The sequence below is a fragment of the Oncorhynchus kisutch genome, linkage group LG20, assembly GCF_002021735.2.
Source record: "Oncorhynchus kisutch isolate 150728-3 linkage group LG20, Okis_V2, whole genome shotgun sequence".
NCBI lineage: Eukaryota > Metazoa > Chordata > Actinopteri > Salmoniformes > Salmonidae > Oncorhynchus > Oncorhynchus kisutch.
Window position 1 is genome coordinate 29,015,469 of NC_034193.2, and position 17,650 is coordinate 29,033,118.

The 17,650-nt window shown below is 40.8% G+C and overlaps 1 protein-coding gene across 3 annotated transcripts in view; it reads left to right on the forward strand.

Annotated features, from left to right (window-relative positions):
• The first annotated feature begins 236 nt into the window (after positions 1 to 236).
• Positions 237 to 17,650, forward strand: part of tlcd3bb (TLC domain containing 3Bb) — a 48,790-nt gene continuing 31,376 nt past the window's right edge. The window contains exon 1 of one of the 3 annotated variants that reach the window (XM_020453932.2): positions 237 to 671. The gene's annotated coding sequence lies outside the window, so the exon portion shown is untranslated. Of the gene's footprint in view, positions 672 to 697; positions 813 to 17,650 lie in introns of those variants that run through there. The other 2 variants (XM_020453933.2, XM_020453934.2) reach the window with 2 other exon arrangements.

A 17,650-nucleotide genomic window follows, 5' to 3' on the forward strand; every position in this document is an offset into this window, starting at 1 on the left:
CTTGAAATCGGCCCTAATTAATCGGCCATTCCGATTAATCAGTCGACCTCTAATCATAACTGTCCACCATTGGTAGTCCCATAGGGCAGCGCACAATTGGCCCAGCGTTGCTAGGGTTTGGCCGGGGTAGGCCGTCATTGTAAATAAGAATTTGTTCTTAACTAACTTGCCTAGTTAAATAAAGAAAAATTAAATATAAAAATATTTTGTATGCGTCAACAAAAAAGGTCCAGCCCATCTGGCATTTGCCAGAATTGCTAGGCCAATCCACCCCTGAGCACTGTTGTTGCCAGACCACATATATCTAGACTTTGCTATCTGCAAATCTAGGAGAGGCGGTTTTGTGTTATCCTAAAGCAATGTGCTAGTAGTCAACATCTGGAGTCAATTAGACTTTTTTTGTTTTACAGTTGCAAACCGTCATGTTGTCCAGCTGAGGTGCTAGAGCGTCCCCGGGCACAATCACTGGCTGGTCTAAATATTTTGGAAGGGGTAACTATCGGAATTTTGGAAGCCCTTGCACAGCACTTTTATTGTAAAATATATTTGTAGTCAAAAACTAACAGTTTGAACATGTGGATCATCCAAGCGGGCACCCCCGGGACTTCGCTAATCGCTTTTTCCAGGACACGAGTTTCGACAGGCCGCTGACCCGACTGCAAAATATCTATGTAAATCTCCCTAACTTCGTTCCATTCATTTCGATTTAACAAGCTAGCATGTTTGTGTTAGCCTAGTGGCTAGCTAGCTACCGCTACTGGGCCTTTTTGGCTAGGCCAGAACAGGAGTGAACTAACGTGAGCGGTCTAATGGTACTATAAGAATGAACGTTATCTACCTACCCATGTCATGCTAGCTAACTGCTTGTATTGGTTTTCAAACGTTCGTGGTGTTTTGGCTTAGCTAGCTAGTAATGTTGCTAACTGGTCAATGTTAGCTAGCTGCTAAATATTAGCTTTCTAGCTAGCTATTTTTTTGTACTATTGCGATTCAATTTGTAGCCTTGGTTTTATACGTGTTCTATACAGAATGTGTATATAGTCGTTGAAATAACGTTAACTTTGCATACGTTATCTAGCTGGCTGTAAGACGTTAGCTCACTGCCTGAATCTGTCATTTGTGATTGAACGTCACTGCCAAAGATGTCACTTAAAAAAAAAAAATCAATGACTATTCATTAGCTAGGTAGCTGTAACTAACGTTAGCCTGTGTGAACAAGTCCACTGATGCTACAGCAGGCTGGTCATGTTTTAGAAGTATTACATTTCTTTGTAAGCTCAAACTTGTGCAATAACCAAAATATTACTAGTTATCTAAATAACTGGTCAGTTAGCATACAATTAGTCTTATATGCATGTATTTCGATATGGAAAGATAGCGCATTGCGTATTTACAATGAGTCTCGTCTTTAGCCAGCCAGCTAGCTAGCATTGCCCAACATGGTATCTATTCGGTAGCTATTCGTATGATTTGCGACGAGGTAAAGTTGGTTTTCTATTCACACATTCGGAAATTCATCAGACATTCATCAAAACCATTTAAAAGTAATAACTAATTCATTGATTGTCACAGAAACATAAAACTAGATATGGTTTATTCTATAAATGTCTAGCATACTTTTACAACTTTTGTTTTGAGTAAAAATTCCAGTTTGATTTGATGGAAGGCGTGTGGTCAAAAGTTCTAACGAGTCTGTTATACCCTTTTTAGAAGGGGGCTGGCATAAAATTCTGCATCTTCAGTCATATTAAATTAGATTACAGGAAAAAACTACGGGATGAAGGGGTCAGGCCTGACAAACAAAGGAGACAGGTGGATGGATCAAGAGGACCAAGATGGACTTTCCACAGTGGAGATAAGGAAAACTAAGAGTGAACCATAACACACTACCTTTCAAAAGTTTGGGCTCACTTAGAAATGTCCTTGTTTTTGAAAGAAAGGCATTTTTTGTGTCCATTAAAATAACATCAAATTGTTTGGAAATACAGTGTAGACATTGTTAATGTTGTAAATGACTATTGTAGCTGGAAACGGCAGATTTTTAATGGTATGTCTACGTAGGCGTACAGAGGCCCATTTTTCAGCAACCATCACTCCTGTGTTCCAATGGCACGTTGTGGTAGCTAATTCAAGTTTATTGTTTTAAAAGGCTAATTTATTTATTTATTTTTGTTGTGAATTTTACCCCTTTTTCTCCCCAATTTCGTGGTATCCAATTGTTGTAGTAGCTACTATCTTGTCGCATCGCTACAACTCCCGTACGGGCTCGGGAGAGACGAAGGTTGAAAGTCATGCGTCCTCCGATACACAACCCAACCAGCCGTACTGCTTCTTAACACAGCGCGCATCCAACCCGGAAGCCAGCTGCACCAATGTGTCGGAGGGTACACCATGCACCTGGCAACCTTGGTTAGCGCGCACTGCGCCCGGCCCGCCACAGGAGTCGCTGGTGCGCGATGAGACAAGGACATCCCTACCGACTAAGCCCTCCCTAACCCGGATGACGCTAGGCCAATTGTGCGTCGCCCCACGGACCTCCCGGTCGCAGCCGGTTACGACAGAGCCTGGGCGCGAACCCAGGGACTCTGATGGCACAGCTGGCGCTGCAGTACAGCGCCCTTAACCACTGTGCCACCCGGGAGGCCCTTAAAAGTCTAATTGATCATTAGAAAACCTGTTTGCAATTATGTTAGCACAGCTGAAAACTGTTGTTCTGATTTAAAGAAGCAATAAAACTGTCCTTTAAATTAGTTGAGTATCTGGAGCATCAGCATTCGTTGGTTCGATTACAGGCTCAAACTGGCCAGAAACAAAGGACTTTCTTCTGAAACTCGTCAGTCTATTCTTGTTCTGAGAAATGAAATTGCCAAGAAACTGAAGATATAGGTACAACGCTGTGTACTACATCCTTCACAGACCAGCGCAAACTGGCGCTGACCAGAATGAGGACAAGTACATTAGAGTGTCTAGTTTGAGAAACAGACGCCTCACAAGACCTCAACTGGCAGCTTCATTAAATAGTACCCGCAAAACACCAGTCTCAACGTCAACAGTGAAGAGGCGACCTTCCACTCCTCCTTCTATTCTGGTTAGAGCCACAGAGCTGTTCTGTGAAGGATGTAGTACACCGCGTTGTACGAGGTCTTCAGTTTCTTCGCAATTTCTCACATGGAATAGTCATAATTTCTCAGAACAAGAACAGACTGACGAGTTTCTGAAGAAAGTTATTTGTTTCTGGCCACCTTGAGCCTGTAATCAAACCCACAAATGCTGATGCTCAAGATATTCAACTAGTCTAAAGAAGGCCGGTTTTATTGCTTCTTTTATCAGAACAACAGTTTTCAGCTGTGCTAACATAATTGCAAAAGGGCTTTCTAAACTTGGATTAGCTACCACAACATGCCATTGGAACACAGGAGTGATGGTTGCTGATAATGGGCCTCTGTACGCCTATGTGGATATTCCATAAAAAACTTAAGTTTCCAGCTACAGTAGTCATTTACAACATTAACCAATGTTAGCTAGCTGTATTTTTGATACATTTGAATGGACCAAAAAATTGCTTTTCTTTTAAAAACAAGGATGTTTCTAAGTGACCCCAAACTTTAGAATAGTAGTGTGTGTGTGTGTGTGTGTGTGTGTGTGTGTGTGTGTGTGTGTGTGTGTGTGTGTGTGTGTGTGTGTGTGTGTGTAATATATATAAATTAGCATGGTATTGCAAGATACCAAAGGGTGGATAACAAAAAAAGCACTAATTTAAGAAGTGGACAGTACATGCTTTGTTTTTGGGCTAAACGTATACATTATGACTGCTTCTGAACTGTATGTGAACCCCTCTGTAATCTACTGGCCCTAACCATTTAAAAATGAGGACTTCAACCAGTCTGTCCCTATGCTATTTGCTCACTTTCTCAAACTGCTAGCACAAAGCCTACGTGAAAATTATTTTTCACAAAACATGAAAAAAAATATCAACTGACCCAAATCACCTCTACATAATTCAGCAGGGAGGTGTGCAACTACCACACATTATACCAGTGGAGAAACTACATCACCTACATTCAGTTGAAGTCGGAGGTTTACATACACCTTAACCAAATACATTTAAACTAAGTTTTTCACAATTCCTGACATTTAATCCCATTTAGAATTCCCTGTTTTAGGTCAGTTAGGATTACCACTTCATTTTAAGAATGTAAAATGTCAGAGTAATAGTAGAGAGAATGATTTATGTATTTCAGCTTTTATTTCTTTCATCACATTCCCAGTGGGTCAGAAGTTTACATACACTCAATTAGTATTTGGTAGCATTGCCTTTAAATTGTTTAACTTGGGTCAAGTCTTTCGGGTAGTCTTCCACAAGCTTCCCACATAAATTGGGTGAATTTTGGCCCATTCCTCCTGACAGAGCTGGTGTAACTGAGTCAGGTTTGTAGGCCTCCTTGCTTGCACATGCTTTTTCAGTTCAGCCCACACATTTTCTATGGGATTGAGGTCAGGGCTTTTTGATGGCCACTTCAATACCTTGACTTTGTTGTCCATAAGCCATTTTGCCACAACTTGGTAAGTATGCTTGGGCTCATTGTCCATTTGGAAGACCCATTTGCGACCAAGTTTTAACTTCCTGATTAATGTCTTGGCATGTTGCTTCAATATAGCCACATCATTTTCCTCCCCCATGAAGCCATCTATATTGTGAAGTGCACCAGTCCCTCCTGCAGCAAAGCACGCCCACAACATGATGCTGCCACCCCTGTGCTTCACGTTTGGGATAGTGTTCTTCGGCTTGCAGGCCTCCCCCTTTTTCCTACAACCATAACGATGGTCATTATGGGCAAACGGTTCTATTTTTGTTTCATCAGACCAGAGGACATTTCTCCAAAAAGTCAGATCTTTGTCCCCATGTGCAGTTGCAAACCGTAGTCTGGCTTTTTTATGGTGGTTTTTGGAGCAGTGGCTTCTTCCTTGCTGAGCGGCCTTTCAGGTTATGTCGATTATAGGACTGGTTTTACTGTGGATATAGATACATTTTGTACCTGTTTCCTCCAGCATCTTCACAAGGTCCTTTGCTGCTGTTCTGGGATTGTTTTGCACTTTTCGCACCAAAGTACGTTCATCTCTAGGAGACAGAACACGTCTCTTTCCTGAGCGGTATGATGGCTGCGTGGTCCCATGGTGTTTATACTTGCGTACTATTGTTTGTACAGATGAACGTGATACCTTCAGGCGTTTGGAAATTGCGCCCAAGGATGATGTGGAGACTTGTGGAGGTTTACAATTTATTTTCTGAGGTCTTGGCTGATTTCTTTTGATTTACCCATGGTGTCAAGCAAAGAGGAACTGAGTTTGAAGGTAGGCCTGGAAATACATCCACAAGTACACCTCCAATTGACTCAAATTATGTCAGTTAGCCTATCAGAAGCTTCTATAGCCATGACACCACTTTCCACGCTGTTTAAAGGCACAGTCAACTTCGTGTATGTAAACGTCTGACCCACTGGAATTGTGATACAGTTAAATAATTTGTCTGTAAACAATTGTTGGAAAAATGACTTGTGTCATGCTCAAAGTAGATGTCGTAACCAACTTGCCAGAACTATAGTTTCTTAACAAGAAATTTGTGTAGTGGTTGAAAAACAAGTTTTAATGACTCCAACCTAAGTGTATGTAAACTTCCGATGTCAACTGTAGGTATTACCATATCCCTTTCAATTCGCATTCCTTGCAGAAAGAACTATTTGCAAACCTTTTTAAAATGTCCTGAAAAACTGTGGTCTTAGAAGAGTATTTATACTTTAAAATACATATTTTATGTGGATGAAAGAATTCTGCCAGTGTTTTAATGTCCTAGTTTCATATTTTATTTATTTACCTCCAACTCTATATATCCAAGTGAGCTTATGAGGACCTTGGGGATCAGATTTACCATTCTACCCATTGATCATCGTATAACAGACACTGCTCAAAAGGAGTTGTTTGTGATATCTACACTCAGTTGCCACTTTATTAGGTTCACCACCCTATTCACAAAAATAAATTGCTTCTACATACACCAAGTCCCATGGTCTTGGCTTGCTAGACACTGAAGCATGCAGAGAAGTATTCAGGTATTTTTTTACTGTTTGTTTGAACTTTAGAATGTGTAAAATGACAACACCGTCTGTGATGGTCTTTTGTAACTCAAAAGTTCCAAAACTTGTACTGACTAATAAACTCCAACTGGACTTAAAAACTTGAACAGTCTATCTCCTTTTCCTAGTTTCATCAACAGTTTTGAATTCACGCTGTTCCAGATGCAAAGGGGGTTGTACCTAATAAAGTGACCACTATCTATAGACCTTCCAGAATGTGTTCTGGGAATTCCCGGGGTATTAAACATTTGGCTGTAAGCGTTGAACAGTTTAATTTATTACCTCAGGAGATGGTACCATTTGCTTGTATGGGGATGACAAAGAAGGACTTCAACATAGCCAAAATAGAAAATTATTGGAAGGGTTCTCTTTGCTGTTAAATTAGATACTTATAAGTAAATGACTGTTGTGCCTTGAAACTACTTTAGAATGTGGAACTGTTGCACAAAAAAAAGCAAACATCGATTTCAAATCAAATTTGATTTGTCACATGCACTGAATACAACAGTGAAATGTTTACTTATAAGCCCTTAACCAACGATGCAGTTTTAAGAAAATACAAAAAAAAATCTAAATTAAGAAAAAAGTAAGAGATAAGAAGAACATAATTAAAGAGCAGCAGGTTGCAAATAGTCTGGGTAGCCATTTGATTAGCTGTCCATGAGTCTTATGGCTTGGGGGTAGAAGCTGTTTAGAAGCCTCTTGGACCTAGACTTGGTGCTCCTGTACCGCTTGCCTTGCTGTAGCAGAGAGAACAGTCTATGACTAGGATGGCTGGAGTCTTTGACAATTTTTAGGGCTTTCCTCTGACACCACCTGGTATATTGGTCCTGGATTGCAGGAAGCTTGGCCCCTGTGATGTACTGGGCCGTACGCACTACCCTCTAGTGCCTTGCGGTCGGAGGCCGAGCAGTTGCCATACCAGGCATTGACGCAACCTGTCAGGATGCTCTTGATGGTGCAGCTGTAAAATATTTAGAGAATCTGAGGACCCATGCCAAATCTTTTCAGTCTCCTGAGGGGGAATAGATTTTGTCATGCCCTCTTTATGACTGTCTTGGTGTGCTTGGACCATGTTAGTTTGTTGATGTGGATGCCATGGAACTTCAAGCTCTCAACCTGCTCCACTACAGCCCCGTTGATGAGAATGGGGTCGTGCTCGTCCTCCTTTTTCCTGTAGTCCACAATCATCTCCATCTCCTTTAACACCTGGGGGTGGCCCATCAGGAAGTCTAGGATCCAGTTGCAGAGGGAGCTGTTTAGTAACAGGGTCCTTAGCTTAGTGATGAGCTTTGAGGGCACTATGGTGTTGAACGCTGAGCTGTAGTCAATGAATAGCATTCTCACATAGGTGTTCCTTTTGTCCAGGTGGGAAAGGGCAGTGTGGTATGCAAATTGGAGTGGGTCTAGGGTAGAGGTCGACCGATTATAATTTTTCACCGCCGATACCGATTATTGGTGTACCAAAAAAAAGCCGATACCGATTAATCGGCCGACTTTACTTTAAAAAAAAATGTATTTGTAATAATGACAATTATAACAATACTGAATTAACACTTATTTTAACTTAATATAATACATAAATAAAAATCTATTTAGCCTCAAATAAATAATTAAACATGTTCAATTTGGTTTAAATAATGCAAAAACTAAGTGTTGGAGAAGAAAGTAAAAGTGCAATATGTGCCATGTAAAAAAGCTAACGTTTAAGTTCCTTGCTCAGAACATGAGAACATATGAAAGTTGGTGGTTCCTTTTAACATGAGACTTCAATATTCCAAGGTAAGAGGTTTTAGGTTGTAGTTAATATAGTATTTATAGGCCTATTTCTCTCTACCTTTTGTATTTCATATACCTTTTACTATTGGATGTTCTTATAGGCACTTTAGTAATGCCAGTGTAGCTTCCGTCCCTCTCCTTACCCCTACCTGGGCTCGAACCAGGAACACATCGACAACAGCCACCCTCGAAGCATCGTTCCCCTTGCTCTGCATGGGTAACAACTACTTCAGGTCTCAGAGCGAGTGATGATTGAAACGCTATTAGCGCGCACCCCGCTAACTAGCTAGCCATTTCACATTGGTTACACCAGCCTAATCTCGGGAGTTGATAGGCTTGAAGTCATAAACAGCGCAATGCTTGAAGCACAGGGAAGAGCTGCTGGCAAAACGCACGAAAGTGCTGTTTGAATGAATGATTACGAGCCTGCTGCTGCCTACCACCGATCAGTCAGACTGCTCTATCAAATATAACATAATAACACACAGAAATACGAGCCTTTGGTCATTAATATGGTAGAATCCGGAAACTATCATTTCGAAAACCAAACATTTATTATTTCAGTGAGATACGGAACCGTTCTGTATTTTATCTAACGGGTGGCATCCCTAAGTCTAAAGAGTCCTGTTACATTGTACAACCTTCAATGTTATGTCATAATTATGTAAAAATTCAGGCAAATTAGGCAGCCCAAACTGTTGCATATACCCTGACTCTCCGTGCAATGAATGCAAGAGAAGTGACACAATTTCACCTGGTTAATATTGCCTGCTAACCTGGATTTCTTTTAGCTAAATATGCAGGTTTAAAAATATATACCTTTGTGTATTGATTTTAAGAAAGGCATTGGTGTTTATGGTTAGGTACAGTCGTGCAAAGATTGTGCTTTTTTCGCAAATTAGATTTTGTTAAATCATCCCCCTGTGTTGCATCGATCGTAAGATACGTTTAATGCTAGCTAGCAACTTACCTTTGCTTCTTACTGCATTTGCGTAACAGGCAGGCTCCTCGTGGAGTGCAATGAAAGGCTGCCTACCACCGCTCAGTAGATGAAAGGTGGTGGTAGGCAGCCTGCAATGAAAGGTGGTTAGAGCGTTGGACTTGTTAACTGTAAGGTTGCAAGATTGAATCCCAGAGCTGACAAGGTAAACATCTGTCGTTCTGCCCCTGAACAAGGCAGTTAACCCACTGTTCCTAGGCCATCATTGAAAATAAGAATGTGTTCTTAACTGACTTGCCTAGCTAAATAACTAGCTTTCCGACTGTTATGAATTTGGCCCTAATTAATTGTCCATTCCGATTAATCGGTCAACCTCTGGTCTAGGGTTTCTGGGATAATGGTGTTTGTGAGCCATGACCAGCCTTTCAAAGCATTTCATGACCACAGATGTGAGTGCTATGGGTCGGTAGTCATTTAGGCAGGTTACCGTCGTGATCTTGGGCACAGGGACTATGGTGGTCTGCTTGAAACATGTTGGTATTACAGACTCAGACATGGAGAGGTTGAAAATGTCAGTGAAGACACTTGCCAGTTGGTCAGCGCATGCTCAGAGTACACGTCCTGGTAATCCGTCTGGCCCAGCGGCCTTGTGAATGTTGACCTGTTTTAATGATCTTACTCACATCGGTTGCGGAGAGCGTGATCACACAGTCATCCAGAACAGTTGATGCTCTCATGCATGTTTCAGTGTTACTTGCCTCAAAGCGAGCATAGAAGTTATTTAGCTCGTCTGGTAGGCTTGTGTCACTGGGCAGCTCTTGTGTGTTTCCCTTTGTAGTCTGTAATAGTTTGCAAAAGCCCTGTAACATCCGGAACTGGTGTTGTACGATTCGATCTTAGTCCTGTATTGACGCTTTGCCTGTTTGATGGTTCGTCAGAGGGCATAGTGGGATTTATTATAAGCTTCCGGGTTAGAGGACGAAGTGGAGTCAAAGGTTGTTGAATGTTCTGACCCGATTTGGCATACAATTTAGGATTGTAAACATTGTACAACTTCATATAGAACAAATTGCACTTGAAATTAACATTTCTTTAAAGTTATTGCAAATAAATGCATAGTTTCCCTTTTTCTGCTACAATCACATCATTATTAAATGCAATATTTGAGATTTTATGTATTTCTATCAAATTAAGACCGGCATTTCTACTCAAAGCAAACGTTGTAAAAGTATACTCGACATTTATAGAATAAATCATACCTAGTTTGATGTTTCTGTGATAAACGGTGAATTAGTTATTGATTTTTACATTTGCAAATGGCTTTTGCCGAATGTCTGTTGAATGTCCAAATGTGTGAATATAAAACCAACTTTACCTCGGTCCTTATGTTGTGGACCTCCGTTTCCAGAGAAAATAAATAATGGATCCGGTGGACTAATAATGTACAATTTCTTGCTCCATATCTGCGCTTTTGAGATGTTGACGACGAGTTTGACTGTGAAAGGTGCAATTCGCGGCCCCCAATTCGGGGCATAACTGCATCTGCAGGAACCCATCTTTATACTTCTATTGGTCCATTTTCAAGTTAGGACTGGCTGGGGAGCTTGGCTCCAGTACAGTAGGTGGCACAAGTGCACAATAGCGTTGGATACCAGCTGCCAATAAACCCCACAGAAGAAGGGACGGGGCGACAATGAGAGCTAGCTAGCCGTGCTCCGGTAGACCATGTCCTTCACCCCGCCTGTCGGGCACTGTTTTCCCTCTGTTCTGTTAACGACTACAAGAGCAGGACAGCTAGTCCTAATGAGGACTGGTACACAGCAGGCAGGACCTACATCGTGATTTAGCTAACTAGCAAGCATACGGTGTCGATAACTACTACACAGTGTCAGCCTCACACCTGCTGCGCAAGCGGGTGTTGGGAACGACCAGTCAAGTGTCCTTCGGCATTGCCTGTCGGGCACGGTTTTCTCCAGTACGCGGGAGGCGGGGGTGACACTGTGTGCTAGCACAAGGTGTCACTAACTAGTTAGTTAGCTAGCACATGATGGCGCCCCAGCCCCCTGCCTACTGTGCTAGCGGGGGCAACCGGTACTAGACAGTGTCCTTCGCCCCTGCCTGTCGGGCATTGTTTTCCCGCAGTTCTGTTAATGACGGTGAGGGTAGGCAGGAGCGAAGGACAGTGTCTACTAGGGCTGTAACAGTACATGTATTTGTCCTGAACCATTCGGTACGGGACCTCTGTTTGGTCCTGTGGTGGAAATTCTAATCAATAATGAGAAGAGACAAGGTCAATCACCAATCAGGATATCACTTTTATTCAAAACGTATTAATAAGGAAAGCATAGAGCAATTGCTTCTATAATGATGAGGCTGGTTGGCTCAACACTTCCAAGTGTTGTGGCGAGTAGCTCTGACATACAAAGAATACAAATATATTTTATAAAAAAGATACGTCCTTTTATTCTTTATGACAAACAACAGATGTATAGAATGGGTCACAAGGTGAAACTTGATATATGAGAAAGGAGTATCCCACAGCCAGATAGCATTTGCTATGAAGACTGTTCTTATAGTTTAGTCTGACCCCTAAGACGAGGCTCCGATCTCGTTCCTGGTACTTCATAGCACAGAAACACCAATTAATTCTATGGCATAAATCAATTGTCAACTCCAGATACTCCCATCTCAAGTAAAACCCCTTCTTGACCACATGACTGGACAACCTCACTGAGGGGAGTGAGCCTCTAGGTCATACACTACCCCAGGATAGGTGCAACATCAGAGATGACATACAATGGTTCCAGACACGACCCCACACATTTTTTTCTCATATCTTATCTCCCCCAAGGCCAAAGAAGGGAGTGACTGACGCACAGACATTAATCACGCCACCCCTTCATGTGGTTTACAATAGGTAAAGACCCATTCACATATGAAGACAATGTTCCCTCCTGTCCACTTATCTTTCTGATATTCTGCATAGCGCCAGAGACATGTAAAAGACAAGCCTGACTTCTCCCCTCTCTGGGCCCAGTTGACTTGAGGCCCAGCTGAAGGAGGAAGTGCAACTGCCAAGATTGGAGTCTGAAGGGATACATTCTAATAACAAGCATATCATATAAACATATTATGCAGATAATCTCAATCTTAATTGCACTGTGAATCCGAATGAATACATAAAGAAATATGGATAAAAAAAACACTAGGTCTATAGGTTATTCCTATGCTGCGTCGTATGCCATAGCCTAGTGGGTAAATCTGAGCTGAAAAGACGCAGGCTATTCCGTTAAAACAACTACAGTATATGCGCACGTTGTAATCAAAATTCAAATCTATTTGATTTATGTATTTTTATTGGACATATCAAGAAATACAAATTGAACAGATGCATACTTTTATCCCCTTATACTTATTGAAACACCTCCCTCCCCTTAACAAAAGCAGCATACATGCTAAAATAAATTAAAACATACAATTGAAAATAATAATAATGTAAATATACATACACAAAAATAAATAAATAAAGATCACAGCATAGTATGTCTTCCCTCCCGCACCCTCTCATATACCCTATTGGCCAAAATTGTTAATCTGGATCAATAGAAAGCAACTTTTCAAAAAAGGAAATTAAAGGCTGCCATCTCAATAAAAAGTTATCAGTACAACCTCTGTTTTATTACATTTTTTTTGAAGTATAGAAAATATATAAAATCTTTCAACCAGGATGATGCAGTGGGAGGTTTGGAGGATTTCCAATTAAGCAAGATCTGCCAGCGGGCTATGAGGGAAGCAAACTCTACAACGTCTGCTTTACTTTTAGTGAGATGAGGCTACAAGATAGAACTCCAAATATAGCTATAAAAGGACAAGGCTGTAGGTCAATATCTAGAATTTTTGAGTGTTAAAAAAGGAGGACAAATACTCAGACAGCTTAGAACATGAATAAAACATATGGGTGTGGTTTGCCAGAGTGAATGGACACCTATCACGTCTCATTTGTGTCTGGGAGGAATTTACTACGTTTTTCTTTGGTGTAGTGAATTCTGTGCAAGAGTTTGAACTGAATTTAAACTTAACCGAGCACATGAGGATGTGGAGTTAACCCTAAGAAAGGCCTCCTCCCACCAGTCTTGTGTAAGACTGGGGTAGTGAACTTGACCTGCCTTGATTTTGTTTATTGGAGAGGGTTCAGAGGAAAGCATAATGTCATATAATCCCGAAATCAGACCTTGCCGAATCCACGAGAGGGACAAAATCTCTTCTCGCAACGTCTTGGGAGGCAGTTGAGGAAAGGTGGGAAAATGAGAGCAAACAAAGTTACGGGCTTGAAAATAGTGGAAAGATTAGAATGAGACAGATTACATTTAGCTAAAAATACATATTTGAAACATACCAAACCTCTTTCTCACCACAAAACAAAAGCCGGGTCAAGTTTGGAGGTTAAAAATAGGTGGTTGTTACAAACAGGGCTTGGAAGAGAAGGGGCAGACAGTCTAAAATTGTCTCCAGATCTTCATAGAGTGCACAATGGGGTTTCCAGTATACTTTGAAGGACACAAGGACAGTGGGGCACAAGTAAGAGCAGAAAGGGAGGATGATTGACAGGAGTGTGCTTCTAATGAGCACCAGTTGGTACTTGGAGCATTACACCAGAATTTGGAAGTGCCAATCCTCCATCTTGTCTCCTTCTTTGAAGTATTGCTTTATGTCTCCTAGGTGATTTGCCAGCGCAGATAAAATGAGTGAGCTTATCCAACTTGGTAAAAAATTATTTTGGCTGAAAGATCAGAAGACATTGAAAAAGGTATAGAATCCTAGGTAATAAAAGAAAGTTTAGCAGATTAGATTCTGCCAGCTAAGGAGAGAGGCAGACTATCCCAACGTTAGAAGGCCGCTTTAACTCGCGTGACTAGATTTGCAAAGTTAGTTTTTATGTAGGATAGCCAGAAATGTTGTTATATTCACACCTAAATAGGAAAAACCAGAGGGAAACAGACGGAAAGGCAGGGCTCAATGGGGAATTTGCTTGGCAGTGGGGATGATCGGAAAACGTTCACTTCTCTGAACGTTCAATTTGTAACCTGAGAATGATCCAAATGTGTCTAAAATATGCAGTATATTATTGACAGAGTTTGAAGGATTAGTGATAATAGTAGATCATCTGCATACATCGACACTTTGTTCTTCACCAGCTCGGTGGATTCCAGTGAATGATGGTGATAATTTTAAGGTCAAGGAAAGTGGTTCTAAGTGCAAAAAGGCGCGGGGACATAGGACACCCTTGACTAGTCCCTCTGGAGAGGGGGAAGTATTTTGAATGTTGAGAGTTGGTGGGTACGCTAGCCATAGGAGCAGAATAGAGCAGATGCATTCATGAGATGAAATTGGACCTAAATCTTCCCAAACTCTTATATAAATAATCCTACTCCATCTGGTCGAAAGCCTTCTATGCATCAAGAGAAACAACAATTTCGGGGTCTGGAGAGACAGAAGGAGAGAGTATAATGTTAAAATGGCGTACATTGGAAAACCTGTTTGATCATCAGATATGACATCCTGAAGGCAGGGCTCCAACCGGCATGATATAACCTTAACTAATAGTTTAACATCAGCATTCAAAAGTGAAATGGGCCGATATCCACCACATTCTGCTAGATCTTTATCTTTCTTGAGTATATGTGAGTTGGAGACTTAAGTTTGCATCAGGGGGGAGAGAGCCTTGTGAAAATGAGTCGGTGAACATATCTAATAGTAATGGGACTAGTTTATGAGTTTTTAAAAATAAAAATCGACTTTAGAACCTTTAATCTCATTTTTATTTTTCCTTGATTTAATTAGGCAAGTCAGTTAAGAACAAATTCTTATTTTCAATGACGGCCTAGGAACAGTGGGTTAACTGTCTTGTTCAGGGGCAGAACGACAGATTTTTACCTTGTCAGCTCATGGATGTGATCTTGCAACCTTTAGGTTGCAAGATCACCCCTATCTAGAGATCTAGATGCAGAGGGTTATCCAGAACTTTAATTCATGTTCATATTAATGGATGGAATATCCAAGATTTCTAAAAAGTTGTCCATAGCAGTATTATCTGATGGGGGTTCGGATTTGTTGAGGTTAGAACAATGACACAAGTTGAAGTAATATTAGAGGGATCACTTGTAATATTACGGGAAGAGTCATGAGATGAGATGCTGACTGGCGTTTTAAGTTAGTATGCCAAAAGGCGGCTGGCCTTGTCACCATATTCGTAGTACGTCCCCTTTGTTCATTGCAACAGAAACTCTTTATCAGTGGAAAGCAGATTAAGTTGAGTTTGAAGTTTCAGCCTCTGTGTATAATTCAGGGGATGGAGAAGGTGAATATTGGCGGTCTATTGCCAGGATTGAGTCCACCAGTTCTTGACGTTTCAGTTTTCTTTGTTTGAAATAATGAGCATTGTAAGAAATTCTTTCCCTATAATACCGTTTTGAAAGTCTCCCAAAGAAGAGAGGGGGAGGTGTTGTCATTTTTATTTGTTTGAATGAATACATCTATGTTGGTTGAAATAAAGTCATCATTTTTTGTTGGACAATAGAGCCTTGTTAAATTCAATTCAATCAAATTCAACAGTTTTTTTGCTTTTGGCGTAAGAGCTAAATCCAGAATGTTGGGGAATTGTCCAAAATTACTATAACAGAATATTCTGTAATTTTAATTGAGGAGAGAAGGGCTTTAACTATAAAAAAAAAGTAGTCTATTCGTGAGTAGGCTTGATGAACATGAGAAAAGTAGAAGTCTTTTGTGACCGGGTGGAGGAAGCGCCATGGATCAACACAACCCATTTGGTTCATGAATGTAGAAAGAGCTTTTGCCATCCCGGAAGGAGTAAGTGTTCTGGGATTAGACTGGTCTAGTCTTGGTTCAGTAACAGAGTTAAGGTCACTGCCGAAGATGAGGCCGTGGGTGTCAAGATTAGGGAGAGAGGCTAAATGAGGTGTCATAAATCTAGTGTCATCCCAGTTAGGGGTGTAAACATTGGCAAGTACTACAGGGGTTTGGAAGAGGGTGCCACTAACTATGGTATAACATCCTCCAGAATCTGAAATGATCTTTGAGGGTAAAATTACTATTGCTGTTCCCCTGGCTTTGCCGTTCAAATTAGAATTAAAAACCTGTCCAACCCATGCTTTATGCAATCTAGTATGGTCGTTAATATGTAGGTGCGTTTCTTGAAGAAATGCGATATCATTATTCAGGCTCTTCAGATGTGAAATTGTTCAGAAGCACTTAACTTTCCCCCCACAACCGCAAATGTTCCATGTCACCAGTCTGACTGGAAGCCCCAAAATACTATCCTGACTTGTTGTTGAACGAGACATGAATCCTTAAAAGAGATATATTGCGAGAGGAGCAGCATGAAAAAACAAATCTGAAGAAGAACAAAAATCCTCTAGAGAAGCAGAGCACAATAATCTTTGCCCCACTACCCCCAACATACACAAAAATAAAATACAAGTGATGGTATAAAACCATTTAAAGAAAAGGAAAAACATTTGAATCCTAATCTCATCACTATGGGGTGGCAGGGTAGCCTAGTGGTTAGAGTGTTGGAAGGTTACAAGTTCAAACCCCCGAGCTGACAAGGTACAAATCTGTCGTTCTGCCCCTGAACAGGCAGTTAACCCACTGTTCCTAGGCCGTCATTGAAAATAAGAATTTGTTCTTAAACCTCTTAGAGCCACTGAGACGCCAGCGTCTCACCTAGCCAACAGGAAATGGAAATGCGCAACGCCAAGTGCTAATAGTACTCGATAAAACTCAAACTTTCATTAAAACCATGCACCATGCAGGGTACTCAATTAAAGCTACACTCGTTGTGAATCTAGCCAACATGTCAGATTTTTTAAATGCTTTTCGGCGAAAGCATGAGAATCTATTATCTGATAGCATGCACCCCCCGAAATACCGGAACGAGATGTAAACAAAATAATTAGCGTAGCCGGCGCTACACAAAACGCAGAAATAAAATATAAAACATTCATTACCTTTGACGAGCTTCTTTGTTGGCACTCCAATATGTCCCATAAACATCACAATTGGGTCTTTTTTTCGATTAATTCCGTCCATGTATACCCAAAATGTCCATTTATGAAGCCCGTCTGATCCAGAAAAAAACAGCTTTCCAAAACGCAATGTCATTTTTTTAAATTAAAAAAGTTGCCTATAAACTTTGCCAAAACAATTCAAACTACTTTTGTAATCCAACTTTAGGTATTTGTAAACGTTAATAATTGATCACGGGGCGATCTGTATTCAATAGCAGCAAGTCTTGAAATCATGGTCGATATTCTCTCTTTCATAACTTCCCACGGTGTACCCTCTGACAGGAAATGCCTATTTCTCATTTCACCAAGGATTAACTTCAACCCAATTCCCAACACTGGCGACATCGTGTGGAAGCTGTAGGAACTGTAAACTGGGCGCTATCTATTTACCTTGCCATAGACAATACAGGGACCTCGCAGGGGGGATATATATTTTTTTGAACAGTTTTTCCTTGGGGTTTTTCCTGCTACACACGTTCTGTTATAGTCACAGACATGATTTAACCAGTTTTAGAAACTTCAGAGTGTTTTCTATCCACACATACTAATCATATGCATATACTATATTCCTGGCATGAGTAGCAGGCCGTTTTTAACAAAAAGTTGAAAAAATGCACCCGATCTTTAAGAGGTTTTAACTGACTTGCCTAGTTAAATAAAGGTAAAATGAATAAAAAAATCATGAACGAGACGAGCAGCAGGAATTCTCTTAC